Source organism: Vanellus vanellus, assembly GCF_965231255.1.
Source record: "Vanellus vanellus genome assembly, chromosome: 1".
Lineage (NCBI taxonomy): Eukaryota > Metazoa > Chordata > Aves > Charadriiformes > Charadriidae > Vanellus > Vanellus vanellus.
The window spans coordinates 26,774,876-26,793,263 of NC_138905.1; positions in this window are offsets into that span (position 1 = coordinate 26,774,876).

Sequence of the window (18,388 nt, forward strand, 5' to 3'; positions counted from 1 at the left end):
ACTCTAACAACTATGATGCATAAGTTTATATTAATGCATTTTTTTTTTCTCTAATATTTTTAGAAGTATTTGGAATGTTTGAAACCAAGAATTTTCTTTACAGACTGAATGTACATGCACATCCCCCATTCTTAATTCCTCTAGTATTAAGCCAGTGGTCTTTCCTTTTGAGAAAAGAACACTAAAAATATTTAAAGCCACCTTGTAAGCCTTAAACTCACGATTCAGCTATACATCTGCCTTTTTTCTTTCCTTCCTCTTTAGTCTAGAAGACAATTTCACAGTTCCTGCATTCTTATACTAGTATTTTTGTACACTCAATACCAAATGCATATAATCATGTGGAGATAACTGGTTTCTGAATATATGCTATTTTCCCCTTTCTGGATTATTAAGAATTGCTTCCATAGAAAAAACATATATTTATCTACTATTTGGTCAAAAAATGCAAAAGGCTTTTTTTTTTTTTTTTTTTTTTACATTTACAGGAACCAAAATGACTTATTCTTCTTCAAAACACAAAAGTTTCTTCCAAAGGTTATTGCTAGCAGACTATTCTACTTATCTGCCTCTCTGCCTCTTCTACCTCATGTTTTGCTTGTTTGAAGGTCTGAGTGCTTCTCAGTCCTAGCAAAAGAGGTTTGGGTTTTTAATGTTTTGAGGGTTGATTTTTTTTTTTTCAATGGAGGGAACATTCCTAAGACCTAAGTAGAAAAAGTCTGGTATAAGGATTTCTAGAGTGTTGATCACAGCCTCACTGAAGAACTGGGCCACGAGATGAAGAATGTGTCTCTCAGAGGAAAATGCTTGATTCCATAATGCAAATTAAAAAAAGGCTTTGGTCAAATACGCAATCAACACAAATATATATAGCCATAGTCTGCAGTTTCCTTGCCTTCATAGATTTGTCTTGTCTAAATCTCCCTGCTTTTTGTGCTATGGGCCAGACAGAGTAAGTGGGAAGCTTTTGATATGGGCATGATTTTCCGAAGGCAAAAAGCCATCTTTCTGGGAGTTTGCTAAAATAGGCTCAGGTCACTCTGCAGTGCAAGTGCTTGTGGTCCTTTCTATATGGAGAAATGGATTGCTCTGGATATTAAAAAATGACCTCTTACTGGTCAAGGATTAAGACATACTGTGGGGGAAGGGCACAACATGCACCTTTTTTGTTTAAATTCTGAAGCCAACCTGAGAGTTATTATAGCTATCATTAACCTAAATAAAGACCCTTATTTCTGTGGATTTTTTTTTTTTTAATGCATTTATTACAGATTTAGTGGATGAAAGAGGAAGGCAGAGCTATCAGCACTGTGGTTTCTTTTTTTCTTAAGGTGAGATTAAGTCAGTACTTGGAATCATCTCAAGAAAACCTCACATTCTTCCAAAGAAGGGGCTGATTCGATCTCAAATATTTGTACTTTATCTGCTCTAAACCAACAAATACTGATTTAGTAATTATATATGTTTTTCGTGATGTACAGGATATTATATAAAAGATTAATTCTATTAAACTATGTATTAGTCATATTAAGCTCTGGGAATTCCTCTTCAAATTAGTGATATTTTACCCATCATGAGATGGTAAATAAAAACTTTTAAACTTTACTTTAGATAAATACATATTTCTCATTTTGAATTCATGTTTTGGCTCGTATAGTATCTTCAAAGGAATAGTTGTTTCGTCTATATAATAAGGCCCGATTTCAACCAATTTAGCTTTAGGCACCTGTGCTACCTAATTAAGAGCCTGCTCACCCTGACTTCCTGGTGTCGACAGAGAGAGAAACAACTCCTGAGAGCAATCCATCCCACCTACAATCTCAGTGTAAGTGGGCAGGTATCCATTGATGACAAAAGCCAGGCTGGGATGACTGTGATCCTTAAGTTAGGAGTCTTAGATACTTTAAATTAGGCAGGATGATCCTGAGACAGAGAGCCTGAGCCAGTCTGCTAAGGGAGTGGGAAAACTACCCTGGACTTCAAGTGTCTTTAAGGTCATATCCTTAGAAAGAGAAACTAAGGGTGAATTTATGCAGAAAACTAGTTGACCACTAGAGTTCGTACTCCTGGTTGCACTGAAGCACTTTGGGAAGTCTTCTTTGACAAGGATGCCTCTTGCCAGACTTACGCCGTGTCACTGTAGCCACATTTCTAATCACATGCAGAATCTCCAGTATCATCAGATACTCACCTTTCACTCCACAAGCACTGAAAAAAAATAGAAAACCCAGTAATGATTATATGCTCTTAGAATGTCTAGTATGGGTTAGAAACACTCTCCCCTCATACTGAAGTGTGAGGTGCTACTAAAGTACTTAGTTCTGACAAATCTCTGCATCAGTGCAGGACAACGTGCCTCTTTGACTAGTTGGCTCTTTTAAGTAGGTAGAGTTTGGTACTTATATTTGCCCTGTTTCTATGTGCTGATTCTCTATCATATGAGTCTCATCGTTTGCTTGAGCCATTGGGTAAAATATGTATCAGACGTGATTTAAGATATTTTATCTAATCCGGTTCTTGAAGACCAATGCACATAAAGACCATATTGCAGCGGGCAGACAAGATCTGCAGAATTAACAGCCTATGATTCAGTCATGACCATTCCTTCATATGTTTCTTGATTCAGAAGAAAGCTTGGCTAAACTGAAGGACTGAAGGGGGTCGAAACTTAAATAAAATTTATGAGTCCAGGTCATTTTAGTTAGGGTGCTGAACCCTACTTTGCACATTAAACTGAAATTGTAAAGTGAGTTCTCCAGCCTTACAGCACTGAAAAGTGTAAATCAGATGAGAATCTCAGTCTCACTAGGAAATGAACTTGCCTGGAAATGGTATCAAAGAGAGCAGCAAGATCTGCTAAACAAGAACTCATTCACAGGGAGTAACACTGAAAGGGGTATGGGCAGTCCGTGGTCCAGTGTAACCACAGATGAGACAAACTCTGCTAAGGTGGTTGCGAAGTCTTGGAGGACACAATAAATTTGCACAAGCTTGAAATGCTTGAGCCTCTCCATTTTCAAATCAGGTTCCTTTTCTTCTTTAAAAGCAAAGGCCAAGGCAAAAAATAAGTTAGTTTATATTTTGGTAGCTTCCAGATTCAAAGAATCTGAAGAACGTCACAGAATAAAATTTATTCCCCTTCTCTCAATGTTTTAAGCTCCTTACTACAGTCCTGCCATCCTTGTCTATCTACTTATACTTGGGAAAAAGTCATCTGATCAGTGAAATTATGAAATCTCTGCTCAGTGGAATTATGAAATCTTTGTTCCATTGGGATGATACCTGATAGAATAGATGCCTAACATTGGCTGAATAAAGCAAGAAAAAGTTAGTGTTCTTTATATTTGCTTCCACTTTAATTAAGATGGACAATATTGCTAAAAATTTTGAAATTGTAACAAATTTGTGGGAAAAGCAGATAAGAAAAGCAAACTTGGTAAAACTAATACTTTTTCAGGAGTTTCGATTTTGGTTTTTCTTACCCTAGTCTTGAAAAGGTTTTGAGTTAGATATAAATTAAAATGTGATGCTCTTTAGCACCTTTAGCATTTTTTTTTAAGTTTCTGTATATGTAATTTTGCTAGCAGACCTTTCTCTGGTTAGCTCACTTTAGGAGCTGTTTGCCTCATAGACAACAGAATAACAGAATGTATAATAAAATGATTTATCGGCCAAAACAAAATAAAAAATATAGTTATTTTTATTTTGCTTCACAGTTTTTGACTTCACTCCCCCTCCATTTTTACTCTAGAACATACTCGCAGCGTGGCAATCTTTCAATCTGTATCCAAAGTTTACCATTTTAGATATACTCCTTTTTCTTTGTATTCCAGGAAATGTAGGGTTTGGACGTCAGCCACCTTCCTCTGTTCCTGCAAAAGCCTCACAACGATCAATGGCTTCTTGCCTAATTAGTCCCATCTCTCTTATACTGCGAATCCTTTCTAAACTGCTTTGTTACTAGATTGGCTCTGCTATTCAGTACCTTTCGTGGAGGGTACCCAAAGAGGGGTAATACAGCTCCGACTGAGAGCGACTGGAATTGTGTCCTACCCGTTTGTAATAACTGGTTTCTGTTCCAGCAAAGCTTCCACCATTTTGAGTCTCAGTGGCTTTATAGGAATCCTATATGAAAGAGATGAATATGTGCAAAAATATAGTTAATAGAAACAATGTGTCATTCACTGGCACAAATTAATATAGAACATTTTTCAGAAGTTAGTAGATTGAATAAAGTTATTATCTTGCATTACAAATTGCTTCCTTAGTCCAGCCAGCTCTTAGCAAAGGAAGAAGGCTGAGTTCAGGCAGACTGGCACGGAGCTGGTAACTCTTCAAAGCTGAGAAGATTTGGAGAGCTGCCTGTAAGGGCACTTTTTGTGCCAGTAATTGCTAAAAGCCCCTATACCACAGTTCAGAACAGGAAATAGAAACCTTCTTTAATGTTAGTGATTGCTTTCTAATTGCATAAACAGCAATGAGAAAGCAGTCCTTTATAGCAAGCCCCTTCTCCAGCTTAGGGAAGAAATAAATTTTTTGTGGCATTCCTGGTGGCATTACCGTGGTGAACGTTGAGTACAAGATTCCAATAGGAAGAACGGGTGAAATAAAATGTCTTGGAGTCTGTCTACAAAAGTGAAACATTACCCATGATTGTTTGCATGAAATTAATTTAAAAAATCAAGCTGAAAAAATAAAATCAGGAAAGCTAGCATTTCTTTCATAAAGTCTAAACCCGGTTTGATTTCCCCTGTAACATAAATGAGGGTAGAAGAGTGAAAAGTGAACAAGTCCTGAGAAACATGTTAATTAGACTTGATGTCATGGTAGTAGCAGATGTCATCTGGACCTACCTTGATGTCATGGTATTAGCGGATGTCATCTGGACCTACCAGTCATAAAATCAAGAAGTTAGCAGTCATAAGATCAAGAAGTTACAATTGAAAACTGTCCTAAACTTACTGCTCATTATGCTCTACCTGCTTCCAAAAGAAATATGTCACAGAGATACATTAAGCTTAATCATCATTTAGCTTCACCACAAAGTTAAACAAATATTTTATTGCTTGGTAAACAATACTTCACCTCAAGGGTAGTTTTCAGCACAGGTTATCCAGTTATAAATTATGCTGCGAAGACAATCTGACAGCTTGCACAATATTATTCCTGTCCAAGTTAAAAGAAGTATGTTTCAATGAAGTCATACTTGCTTCATAAGGAGACTGTAGCTTTGTTTAGCAATTAAAAACATTATTTTGCTGAAGTATCATTGTTCATAAATCAAACAGCTAGAAAATATCTAATTTGAATTGCAACCTTTTTAAAGGATGATAATAAGGAACAGAATCATCACAATCTCAGATCTTTAGTTTCCTTCCGGTTGTGTATGTAGTGTTGCTCAGTCACTTGAAAGAACTGCTATATGGTATAACATAAAACAGCCTCGAGACTGCAGCAATTACAGTCTAGGTATTTGACATACACCATGTGAATTAAAAAAAAATAAAAAATCTATTAAATCCAATTCACGTTAAAGCAGTAGAAAGCAGAAGGGTGAAACACCAGGCAGCAGGGACATTTCTGTAAATACAGCTCTGTTAGAAGAAACAAGTTGAAACCACTTGTGTAGCTCAAGGTCCCAGAATCAATGACAGTTCTGTTACGGGTCAAAGTCCCTTTGTGGCTTCTGTTCTGCTCTCATCGGCCTCAGCAAAGCGGTCATATAATTCACAATGAGTTTGGTCGTCCGGTTTTATCTGTTATACTGAATGGAAATGTTGTCTAGATGGGACATCAATCCCATCCAAACCCCATACCATACTCTTCTAATTCATCCCCCAGTTACAGCAATTAGAACAGAATATAATATAACATGGAAAGCTTTTGAAAAACTGAGTCGTACTGTGTGCAATGTAACTAATGATGTCTGGTTTCCCTCCTGTCTCTGATGTCTAAGAAAGGGTGATCTCATTAGCCTCTTTCACAAGGAATAATAATAGGGTATCTCTTCTCCATCCACTTGCTGGTTCTCATAAAATTATAAAAATTGCTTATCTTGAGGCTCTTTACCCCTCTAAAATGATGTTCAAGAATTACTGTGAGTTTGACAGACAGACTGACATGGGGAATGATTGCATTCACTCGATTACTTGGAAATTTACTCAATTACCTAGAAAACTAGGCCACAAATTGCCATCTCTCCTTATTTTGATATGTTAATTCTGAGAATTTCTAGCCAGCTTGCTGTAGAAAAGAGAGATGTGTAGACGTTCTTTTCCAGTCTCTTTACTGTGGGCTCCCACATTTCTCTCCCTGCAGGTGAAACTCTGGTCACATCGGCCAGTTACAAGGAACAGCACCAAGCTTGCTCTTGCCTGGTTGCTATGCCCCTGAACTACAACAAAGAATTACAATGGAGATGTAGGAATCCTTCTGCAGCTTTTCGGCAGCTGCGAACATAAACAATTGCAGCTACTAGCCAGAGCTGTGTGTAGATGAGCAGCTGTTCTCCAACAACAGCTCTTTAGTGGCATGTCCCCTGCTTACACCCGAGTCCACCTCAGCTCGAACACTTAGGAGCTTGTGGGCATCTGTTATGGTTTGAGAGACCCATAGAAATTTGTTGTCATTTAGACAATCATTCTATCACCCGATGACCCTTCCCCACCTGGGAAAGGGAAATCAGGAAAAACAAGGAAATCCGTGAGCTGAAGTATAAACAGATTTAATAGAATAAGATTAGATAATTAACATTAACAGCACTAAAGAACTGATATTGATCCCAACACTAATACAGAATATGCAAAGGTTATACTCAGCCAATTATATGCGCAGGAAGCTGTGCACTCCCAGCAGTGGACAGCAAATGTGGGACACTGCCAGCGCTACGGCTTCAGGAGGAAGGGAAGGCCTCAGGGCTCCGGCACCAGGGCACGAAGTTCTCAGGGTGGCAGCCATCAAGGGAGAGAGAGAACTTCGCAGCAAACTTTCTAATTTATAATGAGTGTGATGTTGATGGTATGAAATAATCCTGTTGGCCAGCTTGGGTCAAGTGCCCGGCTCTCGCTACTCCTCATCCCTGCACCTGGCAGGCTCAACAACACTGAGACCTTGAGACCCACACACCATAGCTGGCTGTAAAGTAAATATTTTCACAAATTCAGACACTGGAGTCTTCTAAAAGTGCAGTCTTCCCAAGTATTAGAAGAGAAATTAGACCTGTGTCTCTCAAACCAGGACAGCGTCTCAAGAAAAAAATTCCGTAATAGGCTTGTGCGTGTGTGTAGGTGCAGGTCTAATGCAGTGGAGGTTTAAAAGAATGTTATCATAAAAAACCATGCACAGTATAGGTTGTTCATTACCACAATGATACTAACAAGATAAGAACAGTTATTAAGAAGGAAACAAAGGCCTTTACCTTGTAAAGGTCCTGGTAATTTTAGTGGCATTGCCACAGTCTGTCTCTTTGAGCTCGGGAATAGCCTGCGAAATATCCATGAAGAGCTTGTGTGGAAGTGAACTGTTGTATGACAACTTTGCAACATGCTTAAACATTAGTAAAAAACCATACCTATGGGAACTTGTTACTCGATGCAACTTCTGACGTACTGGGGATTTGTCTGGCTACCCTCAGGCTGGCAGAGACAGGCACGTAGCAGCTCCAGGCGAGTGTGAAAAAGGTCGCAGAAGAGGTAGCTACAAACAAGATAATAACCTTTTCTTTTTCCCCCCATTTTCCAGTGCATAAGAACTAAATAGTCTTACCTTGTTAGTATTGCTTTGGTAATCTATACATAATATAATAATAGAATATTATTATTCTATAATAATAACATAACATAATAATTTATACCGTTCTTGTTTTGTACAATCCTGTTGCATTCTGTTATCATTGCATGTCACTTAAGACAGAACAACAAAGAACGATTTCGGTGACCTTCAGAAACTTTGGATGGTGATGGAGCTCAGTATCTCCAAGATAAAAGATATCCCCGATCCCAGTGACTTATAGAATTGGGACAACAGCAGATAAAAATACCCCAGCATATTTACCTAAGCCATTTGTATTTTATGAAAATATTCAAGAGAAACACTTCAGTTATTTTCTTCCCATTTCTTCCTGCCATATCATTTTGTGGTTGGGGCCATTGGGAAACTTTTCATACGTTTTAAAGTGTCATATTTTCAGTGACATTTCTTAAATGTTTAATTGCATTCAGACCCTGAAGACCAGCGTGTGAACGAGCCATCTTTAAATAAAGTAAGAATTTGAACTCTGATTGCTGAGCATTAGGAACCTAATTTAGAGGTAACGGTGAGCACCTCCTGCAACGTACTGCATACCTCCTGCTCCTAATGAAGTTGATGACATCTAAGAATATTTAGCACCTCACAAGAATAAGTTCTTATTTACCAGCCAAGAAGATACCAGAGTGGGTCATAATTATTAAATTTAAGCCCTTGTTTGTCATTCCTATTAACTTCAGCACCATCAGGAAGAGGTCCTATATGAATTATGTATCTATTTTTCCTTATGCTGCCACATGGGTAAAATTACAGCTCAGAATGCAACTGCCTGTGTGTAAATAGCTTTTCTTAGTCAGCATCAAGATGTATTGATCTGTGATGCCCTGTATAAATTATATATGTTAATGTTTCAATCATTAAATTGGTATGATACCTGTCAAGATAGTTCTCTTTTTAACTAATATATACGTACAGGATTAAAAAAATCTAAACATGGGGTAAAATATCTAGCATTTTAACATATAAAACCAATACAAAATTATATTTACAGAAAAAAATGGTTGTAAAAATGATTGTTAAACAACTTAATTATAGCACATTTCCCAGAATTAATTTGCCATATATGAAACACTTCACAATGATCAGACTCCATATTCTGCATGCAATATTAAGCAGGAAAATTCGGCAAGGAGTGATTTTACTATTCCAAGCCACATTCACTCCAGTTTACACTGTTGCACCTCTGATTAAAGCCACAGAAGCAAACAGATTTAGTAGAATTTAAACTTGTGTAACTGGTAAAAGAATTGTAATACCTTCACTTTTTTTGGTGTATCATGAAAAATGGTTATTTCAAAGGTAGAACTAATGGTTAATGTCATTCATATCACTGAAGAAATCTTTCTAGTATGAAAGAAACGCTTTTTCTACTGTAAATATTCTCCTGTTCTCTTTTCTTTGACTAATAGGAACAAAGGGCAATAAAGAATTCATGTTTCTTTTTTTTTTTTTTTTTGAAGTTACAATGTCAGATCATAAGTGTGCCTGCCTTTCTTCTGAGCTCATAATCTCCTACTATGTTTCATTACATACGGAAAGCTCAAATACTGTATCTGGTTAAATGCACTCAACCTTTGAGAAAATTACAAAATCCAGTGTTATGTTTGAATAATAGATACTTTGCCATTTGGTTTGGTGGAATGTAAATATCATGACTCTAAGTAAAATAGAAATGACATAAGGAAAAAGTTGTATGTGCATATACTCTTATAGAAAAGTAAGAAATGTACGTTTGTGTCATTTTAGGCTTGATCTAAAGTTTTCTGTAGATGGGAAAACAGTAAAGATAGATTACTGCTATTGCTTTCCGGTTTTCTTTTGTTTTGTTTTGTATTGGATATGTGGTTGACAAGCTGGTAGCTTGTCAAGTAAAAGATTTTATGGTTGGTAGTAAAACTGCAAATAATTGGTCTTATTTCTTGTTTTTCCAGTTCACTGCCTGAACAGAAAAATAAAAAAAACCCCAATGTTGTATGTTCATCCAGAGTTAAAATTCATTGATTGTACCACTGAAAGAAAAGAATGAAAACAAATTAACTTATTCATAAAATTTTGTTAGAAACATTCAATTTGGTGTTTTTACATTATTTTTTTTTTAATTTTCCCTAATTTTTGCATTTAACACAGTAAAAAGTGATTTCAAAACAAAGAAAAAAGAAATACCTTACCTAGAAAATGTCACAAAACAGATTTCCCTTGCAGCCCAAACTACTAAAGCTATTTCAATGCAAAGGCTGCTTTTTCAGAGAACAGACTGTTTGTGGAAAGAATAAAGCACAGATTTACTATTTGCTGTAGACTTTTCAAAACTTATTAATTAATTTAGGCTGTGATACAGGTTTCTCTGCTGAACTGGAATTTTAAATGTATGTCCTCTCTTTGGGTTAGAGTCTGTAGTGACAGCTTATACAAAATTTGCTGTCCCTGCAGGTACCATGAGCTTCAGCAGGGCTTTGTGTGGGCACAGGGATGGTCAGTACAGAATTCTTACTGAAGGACTGAGGCCTAAACTTAAAATTCACAATTCCTCATGTAAGGACCCATCTGTAAACATTAACATGTCCAGAGTGAACGCTGTCTTACGAAAGGAACCTGCAAAGTATGGTCACCAGATGGAAAATCCATAGTTATTTGAAGCAAAATGTACATGTTTACCTTGCAGCCTTATGCTATGCTGATCAGTTAAGTCTATAATTGGGAAAGCTAACATTTTAGGCTTCCTATCCTCCCAGTAATTGCATCCGTGATTAATGTTACGCTCTTGAACAAGTATTTTGACCCTGAAGAGCCATCCAGAACATCTGCATTAATTTCAGAATGGTTAAGTGAAAACTTACTTGTGTCTTGGACACTGTTTACCTCTGTTTTTTGTACTGGCTGCGTATTTCGTGTTTTACAGTACGACTAATAAGCTAATAAGGGTTCTGATTATACTTCTGTAACTCTTACTCCTTGACATAAAATCTTTCTCCTACTGTGTAAGTAAGATTAATTTGTAATCTTATATGCTTACTTACATCTCCCACAGTGATCAAAGTAGGCTAAATACGTAGAGTCTTGAATACGCTTTTGGCCTAAGTTATAAAAATTAAACAGTCTTATCCATATGCTACTTCCTCCCATTTATAATAAGCCTGTATATAACAGAAAAGATTGAAAGATTGGCTTATTTATTATTCAGGAAAACACATGACAAAAAAAAAAACAAAACAAAACCCAAAAAACCCAAAGCAGGTTTCCTAATATCAACCACAAAGATCAGCTTTTATTTCTAGTGACAACAGGAAATCTTAATAATATTTAGTACTGTGTATTGGGCATAAACTACTGAGTTATTGTCCAATGAATTTTTAGGAATTTAACGTGTTCAAACATGAACTATTCCATGACGTAAGTAAGCAAAAGCTCATTCTTGGCATTGCAAGGTTATAATGAAAACTGTTAGCAACACAGTGTTACTCAGTGTTAGTAAAGGATCAGCCCCAGGGAGGAGCCTGAAGAGAGCTGCAGAGGCTCTCTAAAGGGTATGTTGCAAGGTGGGATGCATCTCACCTAAGTTTAACCATCTAAAAAATAAGAATTTATTCTAAGACAGTATTCTAAGCTTCTTTTATTGTTGATAGAGAAAGACAAGCAATTGCATCTCGTCTTTACTTACAGTATCTTTCAGTATAGTCTTCTTTACTCTTAATATATGTAATAGTTGTGCATAAAAGAATAAAAGGAAAACAGATTCCAGGAGATTTTTATGAGATATCTGTAAAGCTTTTTGGCATCAAAGGTCATTCTCTGAGAGCAAGAAGACATCCTTAAAATGCTTCTTCCTCTGTAAGACATACAAAAGGTCATGGACTGAAAAGTGAAACACGGCCTCACAACTGAAATAATCTACTGATGTGCTGCAAAGCTGTTTATATCACATGTCCTAAGTCAACATCCCTTCCATGCCGTGTAATCACTGTTAGATAGTCGTGTGCTATTGCATGAAGCTTCCGTGCATTAAACACAGTGTAGAAAAGGGAAACTACAATTGTCTTTGATTGGATTAAATTATACATCTAATCCTTTTTGTTCCAGATGTCAATACATAAAAGTCATATCAGAGACTCAAATGCAGAACCTCATACATAATTTTAATCCCTCATCCTATGCTGTAGGTTACAGATCTGGAAATTATAGCATGTGAAAGCTTCTAAAACTGGATTCCTTTCTCATTGCTTTTAAATCCAGTACTGTTAATATAAACAGTTTACTGAGTTATTTTGGAATACCCTGTGTGAGAACTAAATGGATTTCAAATTGTTTATACGAAATGACGGAGGGAGTTCAGCATTTCCATGGCAGGTGAAAAGCATGTCACACATACTGACTTTCCATCTGTGGCTGCATACCTAGGCAGTGCCAAGCCGAAAACTAGGCAGCATGCAACAGCTGAGAAGACAAAGTGTGATGTGCATTTAATTTCACCAAGAGAGCTGTCACATGCCACAAAACACGTAAACTCCTGCTGCAAAATAACTATTTTCTGTGAGTGCATATACATATGTATATACGCACACACATATCTATATGATATATAGATATATATATTGCCTGTTTGGATATATTGTATTTCTTCATTATAGAGACAATCTTGTGTGACTGTAACAGCTGTACAATTTAGGTATATGGTACTGTGCATGTTTTTCAGGTGCCAAATGACAAAAAATCTATATAAAGTCTGCTAATTTTCTAGTGTGCAGAAATCCCTCATTGCATGGAGATTACAAAAAAGGAGCATATTGAAATCTATGCATCTATTTTCTTTTTAAACCACCAGTGTCTCAATAAGAAATGATACAAAGACTGTGCTTTTGAAAAGCCTGAAATGCTTTATGCTTTGCTGCTGCAAATTTAGTCAGCAAAAGCAGCTCAACTCATCTAAAACTCATTTCTGAGTTGTGCTGACATTAATAAAACCAACAATGATACTGGTGCAAAAACAATGACAGAAAGAAAAAAGCTTTTTATTTTAAGCTTCATTGAAAATAAAAGACAAAAAAGAACATTTGTCAAATAGGAACAACTTGTGATTAGCAGCATCCAAAATGTCATCAAAATTTACAATAATCATACCTCAAGTGTTAGTGGATCACAGGTAGGCTAAATGTATTGCAACAAGAGATTAAGAAAAAATATTCTAAAGGTGACAGTGCATGCCCTCCAGACTTTTGGCCAAAATTGGTGTAATGTGGCTGTGATTTATTTTATGCTCAGATTTCAGATCCTATGGCTGTGCAGTGATTTCCCACATTCATAACAGAGTAACATCTGTAAAGCAGCTAAGGGGCTTTCTGGAGGTCCCTGATGTAGACGTCTGACAGATGCTTGCAGTAGATCCTGACACAATTGGGATCCCCATTGGGATCCCTTTTCCTTGTTTTCAGGCAAGCAGTCCACGCAGACTAAGAGTTAATTTCTCTGTTGAAGGCTGCTACTGGTGATGTGAAGAGTCCTTCACCAGCCAAAGGACCTGAAAAAGAAAAAAGGGCAGAAGGCACTCCAATTTTCAAGAGTAATGCTTGCCTCTTTACCTTGTACCCAGTACTTGGAGAAAAGATGCTGGAAATCTTGTCAGTAAAGTTCCTGACCGGATCACTTTTTAATGGATAATTGGGAGTGAATAGAGAGGGAGTCCTGAGGAGGAAAAGGAGAGCAAAATGGACTTCAAGGCAAATAAGTTCATAGGGGAGAACGGGGAGGGAGGGAGGTGGGAAAGGTTCCCTGGTGGGGTAGGTGAATGCCCAGATATGAGTATAAAGACAGACAGACCATTCAGAGGTCCGGCTTAATGATGTCCTTTCTTATTGTGAAGTATATCTGCCAGCTTTCAGAAGAAAAAATGAAGGAATCGTGTGCAAATTTTTTGTTGTTATCAGAGAATTTAAGAAGACTACTCTTCTCCTTGCTTTGGTGATGTGAAATGTATTTCATAGCTTTTCCTAAACCCAATCTGCCTTACTTGGATTAAAAACGTGCCCCTCTGATTTTACATTTATGGCAATGTAAGTAGTGGGGAAGTGTATCTTCCTCTTCTCCTCTTAGTTTCTTCAGGCCTTCAGTAGATACAGTTGTGTTCTCATTTTCTTTTTTTTTTCTTTTATTGTTTCAGGAGGAAACAATACCATGCACCCACTTTGTGAAAATCTGTCATGTAGTATTATGTGAAAGATGCTTATCTTCTGACAATCCAAATGAAGTCATTGAAAAAGGACTACCTTCATGGAATAAAAATTCTCACCTAGTTTATCTAATTGGGTATGCAAACTCCATTTTGTCAGTAACTAGAATTGTCATCTAATGGTGTTCACACTAGTTACCCTAAGGAGGAAATGGCAATCAGAGACATTGTTCATTCTATTCTGGCTTCTGAGTTGTCATGCAAATCAGTATGCAGATATAGTTTAAGGATGAAACAAATAACCTCAGTGATGAAATGAAACATGAAACTCTCATTTGAACCTTTTGGTGTTGCTTTACTGAGCTTCATTGCCTAAACAACAGTATGCATATTATTACCATAAACATTTGACATTGTCTTGGTTTTGTAATGCTCTGGTAGGGAGTTTGCTGTGACCTTATTGTGTCTTTATATTTAAAGACTTGAACAATAGTTTTGTGTTTGCTGCAGCTATTCCATAGCTACGTCTCTCAAAAAAAAAGTCCAAACTTATGGTTTAGAATGGGGAAGTTAATATAGGTCTTTAAAGGAAATTCTACTATTGCTTCAGTTAGTGTACATTTTTATACACGGTGTACCTACACATGCATATATATATAATTTATATATGTATATCTGTGATTTAAATATGCATCTACATTTGTATACATGGAAGAGTTTCAGAAAGGTCAAGTTTTTGTTTCTCTTCTTCCCATTCTTTTTCCAGGAAGAATTTCAGCCCTTAATAAACCCTAAACTAAATTTTCAGCTCTCGATACACAAAAAAAAGGACTACTTATAAGCTGCCTTTTTATAGATGAGTATAGCTAAGCAGATAATGAGGGGTGAAATCTGCAAATATTTATTTAAATGAAACATTGAATTTTCCATGGCAATATTCTAACTCATTTTGTGCTCACTTTGCAAGAATATTCTAGGAAATTAATTTACTGAGAGGCTGCTTAAAATATGTATTGTTACTGAATAGTGGATGATACCAGTGAAAGTCATACTTGGAGTTCTAATACGCAATTATTGAAAATGAACAATAAGCTATTAGTTCTAAGCTCTGCTCTGCCCTGCAGAGAACAAAAAAGAAAATGTGACTGCTGCTTATATGCTAGCTGCAGTACTTTACCTGTAATCTCCTGCTCTTCTTTTCCAGTTATAGTCACACATCATCAAATACATAGTCTTTTCCTACAAACATTTTATGTATTCCTGTCTTAATGCGTAGTCAAAATGGGGGCAAGACTTGTATTCACGTAGATGATAAAGTGCATCAAACACAGGACATACGTCTGTTTGTTACTACAGATAAATAATAAAAGATCAAAATCAAATCCATCTTCACTGTCTCATGTTATTCCATACGTGTATCAGATTGCTTGCTACACTATTACCAAGTATATTTGCAGACAGAATTTGGCTAGTGTCAATGAATAAATAAATAGCATTATGATATTATGAATCTTTAAACTAATCTCAGCCTTCTGTTCGGAGCTGTATGTATGAGCACGTGAGAGACTCACACTGGTGATGCTTGCCTTGTGAATGCCCAGACCCAGACCTGTGGATCTCGGGTGCATGCAGCAGAGATCCGTAGTTCCTCAGGTGCTCTGTAGCCCACACGTCAGCCTGGTTGGGTCACAAATCAGCAACTACAGGTGGCTGTACACCAAGGGGTGGGTCACCATGAGCACAAAGGACTCCAGCAAGGAGGCAGGCTACATAGGTACAAGGTATATTATGGCTTCTCGCTCACCTTGAGTGACCCAGTGTGCCATTGCCTCTCGCAGCTGAAAGGAAGATGCTTTTTCACAACTGTTCAAAAAGGAAGAAAGGAAGCTGTATTCAGCAAATAAATTATTAACTGTGAATTATTCCCTCAGCTCTATGGCACAGTCATTGCTGCCCCAGTTTTCTGTCTTGCATATGAAGCGTAAAATATCATTCCTGTCCTCAAAGCCTTTTCTGATAGAAATTGGCAAGATGGATGAAGTCAGAATTGGGCCGTATGAGGTAGCATCTTTCGGCAAAGAATATATAATTTCACAATTTTATTTTTTTCAAGATCTTGTTCTTTTCCTCTTGAATTGAAAGGGAGACTTGCCAATAACGTAAAGGCAGGGAAGGATGGCCCTGCAGTTTCTCTGACATGGAAGGATCTCCTTAGATGCATACATTAAAAGCAAAGCATTCACACTTGGTACGTGCTTGGTACAGTGGTCTCAACATAAACTTTTAGCCCTTTTAGCTGCTTACTCACAGTAGTTTGATATGACTCAGTAGCATGACTTTTCACAGAGGTCAAAGGGCTGAACAGAAAGCTGTAAGACACCTACGTCAACCAAGGCAGAGATTTTACTGGCTAGTACACTGTAGTGCTGAGCCTTACTTACATAAGTGCGTATTTTTATTGAACTAAGAGTAGTTTTACAAAGTAACCCAGATGTTTTCAGGATAAATTAAACTTCATACTGTCTTGACTCATATCACTTGTCCCAGATCATTCATAGCAGAAATTTGTCAGGGCAAAAAGTACTTTGCTCTTTTATTATATATCTGTTCAACAATAGAGCTCATTATCTCTGTCTTGCAAATACGGAGAATGAAATAAGACAGGAACACGATCTTCTGAAAATAGGACAGTAAAGCAGGGTCAGAAGTTAGTTTTGACTTGGTATCTTCTGAGTCCCAAATCAGTTTTCCTGTGCTAGACAGTATGTGTTTCCAGAATGTCTGTTTGTATATCTGTATCTGTATATCCCTGTCCAGCTACCTCTCTGTATAACCCTTGTTAAAAGTAAAACAGGTGTTTTTCTAAATAAGCATTACCAGATATGAGGTGGTATGTAGATTCAGTAATATTCTATTATTAAGAACAATGTTAACACTGTTGTGTTAGTGATTAAGAATACAGAGACCAAAGAATTATCCATGGCCCAGCAATGTGCCCTTGTCACCAAAAAGGCCAATGGAATCCTGGGCTGCATAGGGAAGAGTGTGGCCAGTAGGTCGAGGGAGGTCATTCTCCCTCTCTACTCTGGGGAGTATTCCACAACTGGAATACTGTGTCCAATTTTGGGCTCCCCAGTTCAAGAGGGACAGGGAACTGCTGGAGCGAGTCCAGCGAAGGGCAACTAAGATGATTAAGGGATTGGAGCATCTCCCTTATGAGGAAAGGCTGAGAGAGCTGGGACTCTTTAGCCTGGAGAAGAGAAGGCTGAGGGGAAACCTTATTATGGCATACAAGTATCTAAAGGGTGGGTTGAAGGAGGATGGAGCCAGGCTCTTTTCAATGGTTCCAAGTAACAGGACGAGGGGTAATGGGCACAAGTTAGAACACAGGAAGTTCCGTTCAAATACATGGAAAAACTTCTTTACGGTGAGGGTGACAGAGCAGTGGCACAGGCTGCCCAGGGAGGTTGTGGAGTCCCCTTCTCTGGAGATTTTCAAGCCCCGCCTGGATGCAGTCCTGAGTAATGTGCTCTGGGCAATCCTGCTTTGGCAGGGGAGTTGGACTAGATGATCTCTAGAGGTCCCTTCCAACTCTGATAATTCTGTGATTCTGTGATTCTGTGAATAAAGTAAATGTATTTTGGAGAAAAAGCTGTTTGATTGTGCAAGGGAAAAGCTGTTTGATTATGCAGATACCTAAATGCATATATCTGCTTGGATAAATGTGTTTTGTATTGAACATTTTCAGTTTAGCAGGGGAAAACCTCAGTTTATTAACAAAAAGTATTGGATGAAAATGTAGTCAAAATGTCAGTCTGTTAGGGTAGTTAGAAATCCATCCACTGTAGAAATTTACTGAAATTTATGAATTCTGAGGAACACAAGAATATTAATAAACTGCCAAAGAGTAAGTCACAGAGTACTATTTTTAAGTCAGCTATGGAGCAAGATGTTTTGACTGGATGTTTTCCTGTGTGAGATTTAGTATTCAGTAATTACTAAAAGAAAAAGAACATTTTACTTTGGGAACTTCTTTCACGTTACTATGAACATAAAATCTTAATCTAGAAATGGGATTAACTTCCAATGATTATTTCTCTTCTCTATAAATTTAAATAGTTTCATAAATATTTAATGTAACTTAATAAAATAGTTTAATTTAAATATAAACTTTCAATTTACATTTATAAGATAGGTTTTGAAAGTCTGCAATATGCTGATGCTGATTATAGATTATAATCATGGTTCTGTTTGAACAGGAAAGTATATATGGGACGATCTACCTGCAAGAACGTCTTAAATCATCTGGTCAATGGATGCTCTGTGCAGAGACACATATTACACCATAGTGATCATTGATATTAGACCTGAGCGACAGTCATCTGTCAGATGGCCTTGGCTCTGAATGCTTCCTGAGCGACT